The sequence below is a fragment of the Miscanthus floridulus genome, chromosome 5, assembly GCF_019320115.1.
Source record: "Miscanthus floridulus cultivar M001 chromosome 5, ASM1932011v1, whole genome shotgun sequence".
In the NCBI taxonomy this organism is placed as follows: domain Eukaryota; kingdom Viridiplantae; phylum Streptophyta; class Magnoliopsida; order Poales; family Poaceae; genus Miscanthus; species Miscanthus floridulus.
The window spans coordinates 140,119,870-140,130,888 of NC_089584.1; positions in this window are offsets into that span (position 1 = coordinate 140,119,870).

The window sequence follows — 11,019 nt, forward strand, 5'->3', positions numbered from 1 at the left end:
ATTGATTCAAGTCCCAGCTGGGGATTCCTTATCACACGACATATGTAGAACTTAATCTTGCATATATCAACCTCGCTACAGGATCCTCCTATACTAAGCCGTCTCCACGCCACCCGAGAGCACAGCACACCTCAAATCCGGCCACATTCTAGCCACGAGGGTACACGCTACTCCCGCCATCTCTCCACTCCCAGTGCGCGGGCATTCGTCTTAGTATCGGATTAGCCGAAGTAGGCTTACCGGAGTATGTGACCAGTACTACAAAGTGTCTCGTTCAGAAGATCCACAATGAGTGGCCTTTAAGTGACATAGTCGGCAACATTACCCAACATTCAAGATAAGTCACCCGACTAGTCTCTAATTCATTCTAAATCCTTTCTTTCTTTGGCCAGTATGCCATCTTTGATTGTATCAAAACTTTTACTTTGAAAGCCTATCATAAAGCATACTAAGCACACTATGCCTTTATAAACGAAAACATCTTCAAGGATGGTAAACAATTATCAAGGTAGGTAATGCATCAAGTAGGTAACATTTGAATTAAACAACTTAATGCAATAAATAACATAGGTGATAACTTTTCAAAGTAAACAAGGTAATGGCTTAATGCATAAACCGGGGCTTGCCTTCGTTGACGATTTCCGGTTCCGGATTAGTACCACAATTATCAAATCCCGTGACAACCGGGGATTCTTCTAGAACTTGCTCAACTAGAATCGTTTCGTGCTCGGGTTCTACACGAAATAATAACATATGCTTTAACATGATGATAATGTAAACATGATGCTTTCACGGCACATGAAATGTAAAAACACCCGCAACCGATTTGATTTCACGGTACAGTTGCAAGCCAACAAAACCAACCTGTAACCCTATCATTAAGAACCACACATGTGACTTGACCTAATGGATCTTGGAACCCTACTAGTCACAAAACATGACCAAAACAAGATCCAACACTAATCAAACACTTAGGGTTTGCTTTTATCTATTTTTGAATTAATTTGAAATTAAGCCCAAAAATAAACTTGTTCCAAATGACTTGAAAATTTTATGTAAGCTTCCTTATGACAAATTAGTGTACCAAAACAAATTTCATAATTTTTGGAATTATACAGTGACCTACAAAAATCATGGAAATTGCATTTTTCAATTAATGGACTGAATATTTGAACATTCAAAATTTATCCAAATTTCAAATTTCAAATTTTTAAATCATACTAGAACATGTACAGAAGCTACACAAAAATTTTCAGAATTTTTGGATGTGTAAATAAATTCCTACAAAATTGCAAAATTGCTGCACTATTCAAAATCAGAAAATAACCAAAGCTTACTATTCTTCTTCCTCAGCATCACTGACAGCCTGACCCCACGCGTCAGCGACAGTGGGCAAGGCACGGCGGCGCGGCCAGCTCCGGCCAGCAAAACGCGCCGGTGGTGACTCCCCGGCGACACGAACTGCTCCTACATGATCTACACCAAGTCGCGCACCTATCCCAAGCCTCAGAATAGAAAAGAACACACCGGAAGGAACTCGACGCCGGCCATGGCGGCATGGACCCGACGGTGGTCGATGTAACTAGGGCTACGACGCAGTAGAGTCAACGGAAGAGTGAGCAACACGCTTAGGAGCTCACAGTGATCACGATGATGTGCTTGGCGCAGTCGGAGATGGCCTGGAGTAGCCTGGCCACGGTGAAGGCAGTCGCGGCGGAGCTCCGACCGGTCACGAGGAAGACGGGTTGCGCCGGGCGATTCTGGCCAACATCAGCGACGAGAGCAAGTCGGGGAGGAGCGCAAGACCAATGCGATCACGTTGACGTAGCTGGGAACGACTGACGTGGCTCGACGAGGCCTACAGCGAGCGGCGGAGCTACGCGGTGGCGGAGCAGAGCAGATGGAAGAAATGGAAGCGACGGCGGCGACGGTGGCTATTTATAGCCCGGAAGGAGGCGTCCGGTGTCGCCAACGCACGGGCGGACTTGCCACGGTGACAGCGGCGTGTCACAGCGCGTGAAAGCGGTGAAAACCGAACGGCGGTGAACTCCGCGTGGCGCCGGCGGCAAGCAGTGAGGTGGAGGTGAAATTTTGAAATAATTACAGAACTGCCACTGCATTCATATCTCAAATTACTCAGAAATTTTCTAAAGAAGTTGAAAATCTCCAAAAATGAAAGTTGCTCAACTTTTCAAGTACTACAACTTTGATTTAAGAAACATTTTCAAATTCTGCCTCCATTTTGAATTTCACATTTGGGGTACATTTAAAGATTTGAATCATTTCAAAATTACTCCAAATTTTGTATGTAAACTTGAAAAACTTTGAATACCAAAGTTGATCCTTATAAAATAATCTCCAACTTTGCTTTTTGCCTCAACCCCAAATTCCTCATGGATTTTGAATTAGTTAAAAGGGGCAAAAAGGACTTTTATAATTTGAATGTGAATTCAAATTTGATTTGTCTTCCTTTTACTTAGATTTTGATTTTTGACCAGTAACATGGCCCATTAGGGTTATTTGAGTCAAAGGACATATGACCTCACATGATCACATGAAATTTAACCCCTGTGGTCATGATCTGTATTTAGGGTTTTTGAAACACATCACATGAAATAACAACATTATGAAATAAACCTTATTTAGTGAATGCATTCAAAACTTTATACTAAATGAATGCTTTGTAATGCACATGATGACATGTCAAATTTTAGTATTAGGTCAAAACACTAGAGGTGTTACAACCCTTCCCCCTTAAAGAAATCTCGTCCCGAGATTTAAAACTTAAGGCTAAGTAATGGAAAAGGAAATGTGTCAAGCTAACACACCATAACTTTATTCAAAAAGCTAGCGAGGGGGTTTTCCATTCTGTTAATAACAAGACAAGTTACAATATAGACAAGGTATTGCAATTAGATAGAAGCGAAGAAGTCAGGAAAGTTCTCTTCTAAGTAATCCTCGGACTCCCAAGTAGCTTCATCTTCCGTGTGTTGATTCCATTGTACTTTGTAGAACTTGATTGTACGTCTGCGAGTGACTCGATCTTTCTGATCTAAGACTCTAATGGGGTACTCGGCATAAGTCAAATCAGGTTCTAATTCTACATCACCAAAGTCGATTTCTTGGTCAGGTACTTGAAGACACTTCTTTAACTGAGACACATGAAAGATATCATGTACCGCTGACATGTGATCTGGTAACTTGACGCGATAGGCGACTGGTCCACATCGTTGTTGGATCTGAAAAGGACCGACATAATGGGGCGCCAACTTTCCCCGAATCCCAAAACGATGAACTCCTTTCATCGGTGATACCTTGAGGTAGACATAATCTCCCACTTTGAATTCTAGCGGTCTTCTCCTCTTATCAGCATAGCTTTTCTGCCGGGATTGAGCTATCTTCATATTAGCTTGTATGAGTTTAACTTTCTCTTCAGCTTCCTTGACCACATCTGGTCCAAAGAACCAACGTTCTCCAGATTCTGACCAATTTAAAGGCGTTTGGCACCTACGGCCATACAGTGCTTCGAATGGTGCCATTTTAATACTCTCTTGATGGCTATTGTTATACGAGAATTCAGCTAAGGGAAGACATTCATCCCATTTAGTACCAAAGGAAAGAACACATGCTCTTAACATATCTTCAAGAATTTGATTTACCCTTTCGGTCTGTCCGTCTGTTTGCGGATGATAAGCAGAACTACGGATAAGTTTAGTTCCTAAAGACTCATGTAGACTTTTCCAAAACTTGGATATGAACAATGATCCTCTGTCAGAGACAATGGTCTTGGGTGCCCCATGCAGACTGAAAATTCTATCAAGATAAAGCTTTGCATACTGCTCCGCTCGATATTTATCTCTGACTGGTAAGAAATGAGCTATTTTGGTTAGACGATCAACAATAACCCATATTGAATTATAGCCTGCAGATGTCCTAGGCAACCCTACTATGAAGTCCATACAAATATCTTCCCACTTCCAAGATGGAATTGGCAATGAATGTAATGGACCTGCAGTCTTCATATGAACTGTTTTGACTCTCTGGCAAATATCACACTTGGCCACATATTCAGCTCTGACTGAGTGAAGATGTATTTCAGACTCTTGTGGTCCGTATAAATATGACATATATTGCCCAATAAATAATGTCGCCAAATCTTGAGTGAATGGACAACAGCAGCTAATTCAAGATCATGGGTGGGATAATGTTCTTCGTGCTTCTTGAGTTGTCTAGAAGCATATGCTATGACTCTGCCTTCTTGCATAAGAACACAGCCAATACCAATTCCAGATGCATCACAATAGATATCAAATGGCCTCTCGATATCAGGTTGTGCTAATACTGGTGCAGTTGTCAATAACTTCTTCAATGTTTGAAAGGCCTCTTCACATTTGGTTGACCATACAAACTTTGTTTGATTTTTCAACAGTCCAGTAATTGGCTTCGCAATTCTGGAGAAGTCAGAGATAAACCGACGGTAATACCCTGCCAACCCCAGGAAACTACGAACTTGATGAACAGTTGTAGGTGCCTTCCAATTAAGGACTTCTTCTACCTTGCTTGGATCAACAGCTATACCTTCAGCAGATAGCACATGACCCAGAAATTGTACTTCCTCCAACCAAAATGCACATTTGCTGAACTTGGCATATAGTTGGTGATCTCTTAATCTTTGTAGAACAATACGGAGATGTTCCGCATGTTCCTCTTTGCTCTTAGAGTAGATAAGAATGTCATCAATAAATACCACAACAAACTTATCCAACTCAGGCATGAAAACTGAGTTCATCAGGTACATGAAATGAGCTGGGGCATTGGTCAGCCCAAAAGACATGACTAGATACTCATATAGTCCATATCGGGTAGTAAACGCTGTCTTTGGCACATCTTCACGTCTGATCTTAATCTGGTGGTAGCCTGATCTTAAGTCTATCTTAGAGAATATCTTAGCTCCCGCAAGTTGATCAAAAAGCAAATCAATTCGGGGTAAGGGGTATTTGTTCTTGATGGTGACTTCATTTAATGGCCTATAGTCAACACATAACCTTAAGGTTTGGTCCTTCTTCTTCACGAAAATAGCAGGACATCCCCAAGGTGATGAACTGGGTTGAATGAAACCCTTGTCTAACAACTCTTGTAGTTGCATTTTTAATTCTGCTAATTCTTTCGGTGGCATCCTATATGCTCTTCTGGATACTGGTGCTGTCCCTGGTTTCAGATCAATTCTGAACTCTACGTCTCGGTCTGGTGGCAGACCAGGCAGGTCATCGAGAAAGACATCCGTAAACTCACATACCACTGAAATTTCCTCGGCTCCTTCAACAATAGTTGCACAGACGGTCTCCACTGTACTCTTAGGAAAAGGAAGTTGGATGAGAAGTTGGGTTTTGCTGTCAGGTGCATTTACCCTTATTGTTCTACGCAGGACATCTATGATAGCCCCGTGTTGAGTTAGCCAGTTCATACCAAGGATCACATCTATATCTTGATCCTTTAATATCAGCATATTGGTAGGGAACTCATATCCTCCCAAATCAATAGGTACATGCTGAACTACCTCCCTTGTACAGATTCGTCCCCCTGGCGACTGTATATGATAGGGTTCTTCTGTTTCCCCAATAGCTATCCCATGCTTCACAACAAATGTACAATTGATGAATGTATGGGATGCACCAGAATCAAATAAGGTAATTGCAGGATGCTTAGCAATGGGAAACATACCCATCATAACTGGTTCTCCTTCTAGAATAGATTCCACTTGCATATAGAATACCCTTCCAGTTTTCTTCTCAGCCTGACCCTTCTGACTGTTCTGAGCATTGCCCTTGTACTGATTCTGAGCTTGATTAACAGGGACTTTGGGTGCATCAGGATTGTTCTTCCTAGGATACGGACATTCTCGGGAAAAATGCCCGGGTTTACCACAATTATAGCATGGAAAATTGTGATTCTGGGGAGTAGCATTGCGGTTTGCATTATTTGCATTGCTCTGCTGCTGCGGTGCTTGATGAGTGTAAGGTGTATTAGTTGCAGGGCGAATGAAGATTTGCTGCCTGCTTTGGCCTTGCTGTGGACGGAATGGCGTACGGCCATGATTCTGAGGATGGTATACTATCTTCTGACGCTTGCCACTTGATGATCCGGAAGCAAATATTTTCTTCTTCTTCGCCTCCTTGTGTCGGCGGTAATTTTCTTCCGAAGCGATAGCAATGTTGATTGTTTCATGGTAAGTTGCATTACCACAGGCTGCCATCATTGTCTGAAGTTTAGTGTTCAAGCCTCGAAGAAAATGATTCTTTTTCTTCCTGTCCGTGTTCACATACTCAATAGCATACTGAGACAGGTGGTTGAAACGCCCAACATAATGCATCACCGGGTGCTCCCCTTGCTTAAGAGCCAAGAACTCTTCCAGCTTCATGGTCATCACACCATCTGGAATATAATGTGCCCTGAAGGCATCCTTGAACTCCCTCCAGTTGATTTGGTGACCAACGGGCTGTACTGCTACCAAATTTGCCCACCAGGCACCAGCAGCTCCTCGGAGTTGCTGTGCCGCAAACCTTGGTTTTTGAATCTCAGTATAGTGGATTAGCTCGAACTTTTGCTCTATTGTCCTAAGCCAATCATCAGCTTCTAAAGGTTCGTCTGCCTTAGAGAACACAGGCGGACGTGTGTCAGTAAAATCCACATAAGTTGACTCGTCGTTTCCATTATTACGACAGCCACGATTAGGGTATGGTGCCTGCTGGTTCTGCGCCAACTCCCTTAACAGCCTGGCATTTTCTGCCGTTGCGTTGACGAGTGCAGCTATGGCATCTACCATAGTCGAGGGCATTGGTGGAGGATCTGGACACTCATCACCATCATGCGAGCCACTAGCACCAGCTCGGGTGATAGGACGCGGCATCTGTTGGAGAAATACATTTACGTACATTATTCTTTATTGAAAGCTTTTAAAAGGTTGCATACTATAAAGGGTTCTTATTTATATTACATGTCTTGTATCCCACAAGACAACCATGGTTTTCTAGGAAAGCAGTAAAGGAACTACTTCTACTCCAAGCTTTCAGTCTTCGGCATCCGTGCCCGTATCGGACGAAACCTCATCTTCATCTGAGAAGTACACTAACTCCTCAGGGTCCTCCTCCTCTACTTCATTCTCGACTTCCCCTGGAGCTACAATCATTTCTTCATCGGTAACTTCACCATCCCCATGAGGAGGATGAAGTTGAGCATACAGCATATGGACATTCTCGTGAAGAATGGCATTGTCCATCTCCAGGTCCTCTACGTAGAACTCCAACTCATTGACGCGTTCATTGGCCACATCTTCTCGTGTCCAGGCTTCATTCCGCAGTTCCATGGTCATGGTGATACCCCTTTGCATTTCCGCTAGTTCTTCTTGGTCTTTGGCATGAGCTCGACGAAGAGTGTTGAGCTCCTTATTAAGGTTCTCGACGTTGGCGGGGTTGCTCGAAGATCCTTCCTCTCTTAGGGTCTTGGCACTTCCTTCACCAAGCTCATGGTTTCGTGGTGCCAACTGGTGACGAGGGACTCCATGAGGTCCGGTGGACTTGCGTGCGGTTTTCTTGGTCTTTGCCATACCCTGAAGAATTTAGGGTAGGACTATAAGAATAGCTTGAGGATAACGGAGGTTAGCAAGAATGGGATTGACATTACTTACCCAACCACTATTAAGGGGAATTATTATGCAATGTGCTCAAGCATGATGCATGAATCGATCTTACGAATCTACGTACAAAAGATTAGTATAATCATAAGTACTAGATTTTCATATTACATAGGACAAACCTAATCATATTATCCGCCACAAACTTCTCAAATAAGTTAGGATTGAGTCTAGATCAAAGGGAAGAAGAAAGAAATTGAACTTTCAAAATATCATGTTTACTTTCCTTGATCCAAATCATTTTGAAGGTTTTCCAAAGTAACCTACAATAATCTTAGATGGGAACTGCTCTGATACCAGCTGTGGCAGAACCTCCTAAGGAATCGGGCCCACATGCACCTATCGTTGTCTTAACAGACCTCGGATAGCGTACACGAGTTCCCAACAACTCAACAGGTCTGTCGGGTGTCCTCGGGAAACCCGAATCATCCACGATTCTCTTTTCAAACAGGATCCCAATCACAGTCATTGCAGATTACAACAGTTTATTCAAATATATACCAGAGTAAAAGATAGCGGAAGTCTTAATATAACATAATTACAAACCAGTTGTTTTCAAACTTACAATACCATAAGTGTTATACAACCATAGTAGCGGGATAATATTACATTAACTTTATTTATCATACAAACTAGTGCCTTGTCCAAAGGCCATTCATTACTCCTCATCATCATCGTTGACTTCAAACACTGACATGCAGCAGGGACCAAAACAAGCCTGCGCATGCGACTCCCCTGCAACAAGGGTTAACAAACCCTGAGTACAAAGGTACTCAACAAGACTAACCCGACGTAACGGGGTGTAAGACTTTAGAGATGCAGGGATTTGGGGCAAGGTAAGGATGTAGCAAGATTCCAAAAGTTCTTTTGCCAAAAGCTTACTATCCTTCATTCTATTTTCAAGTCTACCACTAAGTTCTTTTAGTTCATTATCTCAACTAAATATACATTTCCCATATTCCATTCCTTCTCATTCCATTCTTTTTCTCATATTTTAGTAATTCACCAGTACTACATTGCTTCTGTAATGAATCGAGTCTCCATATCCGCGGAGCACCGGCAATTCGAATTGATTCAAGTCCCAGCTGGGGATTCCTTATCACACGACATATGTAGAACTTAATCTTGCATATATCAACCTCGCTACAGGATCCTCCTATACTAAGCCGTCTCCACGCCACCCGAGAGCACAGCACACCTCAAATCCGGCCACATTCTAGCCACGAGGGTACACGCTACTCCCGCCATCTCTCCACTCCCAGTGCGCGGGCATTCGTCTTAGTATCGGATTAGCCGAAGTAGGCTTACCGGAGTATGTGACCAGTACTACAAAGTGTCTCGTTCAGAAGATCCACAATGAGTGGCCTTTAAGTGACATAGTCGGCAACATTACCCAACATTCAAGATAAGTCACCCGACTAGTCTCTAATTCATTCTAAATCCTTTCTTTCTTTGGCCAGTATGCCATCTTTGATTGTATCAAAACTTTTACTTTGAAAGCCTATCATAAAGCATACTAAGCACACTACGCCTTTATAAACGAAAACATCTTCAAGGATGGTAAACAATTATCAAGGTAGGTAATGCATCAAGTAGGTAACATTTGAATTAAACAACTTAATGCAATAAATAACATAGGTGATAACTTTTCAAAGTAAACAAGGTAATGGCTTAATGCATAAACCGGGGCTTGCCTTCGTTGACGATTTCCGGTTCCGGATTAGTACCACAATTATCAAATCCCGTGACAACCGGGGATTCTTCTAGAACTTGCTCAACTAGAATCGTTTCGTGCTCGGGTTCTACACGAAATAATAACATATGCTTTAACATGATGATAATGTAAACATGATGCTTTCACGGCACATGAAATGTAAAAACACCCGCAACCGATTTGATTTCACGGTACAGTTGCAAGCCAACAAAACCAACCTGTAACCCTATCATTAAGAACCACACATGTGACTTGACCTAATGGATCTTGGAACCCTACTAGTCACAAAACATGACCAAAACAAGATCCAACACTAATCAAACACTTAGGGTTTGCTTTTATCTATTTTTGAATTAATTTGAAATTAAGCCCAAAAATAAACTTGTTCCAAATGACCTGAAAATTTTATGTAAGCTTCCTTATGACAAATTAGTGTACCAAAATAAATTTCATAATTTTTGGAATTATACAGTGACCTACAAAAATCATGGAAATTGCATTTTTCAATTAATGGACTGAATATTTGAACATTCAAAATTTATCCAAATTTCAAATTTCAAATTTTTAAATCATACTAGAACATGTACAGAAGCTACACAAAAATTTTCAGAATTTTTGGATGTGTAAATAAATTCCTACAAAATTGCAAAATTGCTGCACTATTCAAAATCAGAAAATAACCAAAGCTTACTATTCTTCTTCCTCAGCATCACTGACAGCCTGACCCCTCGCGTCAGCGACAGTGGGCAAGGCACGGCGGCGCGGCCAGCTCCGGCCAGCAAAACGCGCCGGTGGTGACTCCCCGGCGACACGAACTGCTCCTACATGATCTACACCAAGTCGCGCACCTATCCCAAGCCTCAGAATAGAAAAGAACACACCGGAAGGAACTCGACGCCGGCCATGGCGGCACGGACCCGACGGTGGTCGATGTAACTAGGGCTACGACACAGTAGAGTCAACGGAAGAGTGAGCAACACGCTCAGGAGCTCACAGTGATCACGATGATGTGCTTGGCGCAGTCGGAGATGGCCTGGAGTAGCCTGGCCACGGTGAAGGCAGTCGCGGTGGAGCTCCGACCGGTCACGGGGAAGACGGGTTGCGCCGGGCGATTCTGGCCAACATCAGCGACGAGAGCAAGTCGGGGAGGAGCGCAAGACCAATGCGATCACATTGACGTAGCTGGGAACGACTGACGTGGCTCGACGAGGCCTACAGCGAGCGGCGGAGCTACGCGGTGGCGGAGCAGAGCAGATGGAAGAAATGGAAGCGACGGCGGCGACGGTGGCTATTTATAGCCCGGAAGGAGGCGTCCGGTGTCGCCAACGCACGGGCGGACTTGCCACGGTGACAGCGGCGTGTCACAGCGCGTGAAAGCGGTGAAAACCGAACGGCGGTGAACTCCGCGTGGCGCCGGCGGCAAGCAGTGAGGTGGAGGTGAAATTTTGAAATAATTACAGAACTGCCACTGCATTCATATCTCAAATTACTCAGAAATTTTCTAAAGAAGTTGAAAATCTCCAAAAATGAAAGTTGCTCAACTTTTCAAGTACTACAACTTTGATTTAAGAAACATTTTCAAATTCTGCCTCCATTTTGAATTTCACATTTGGGG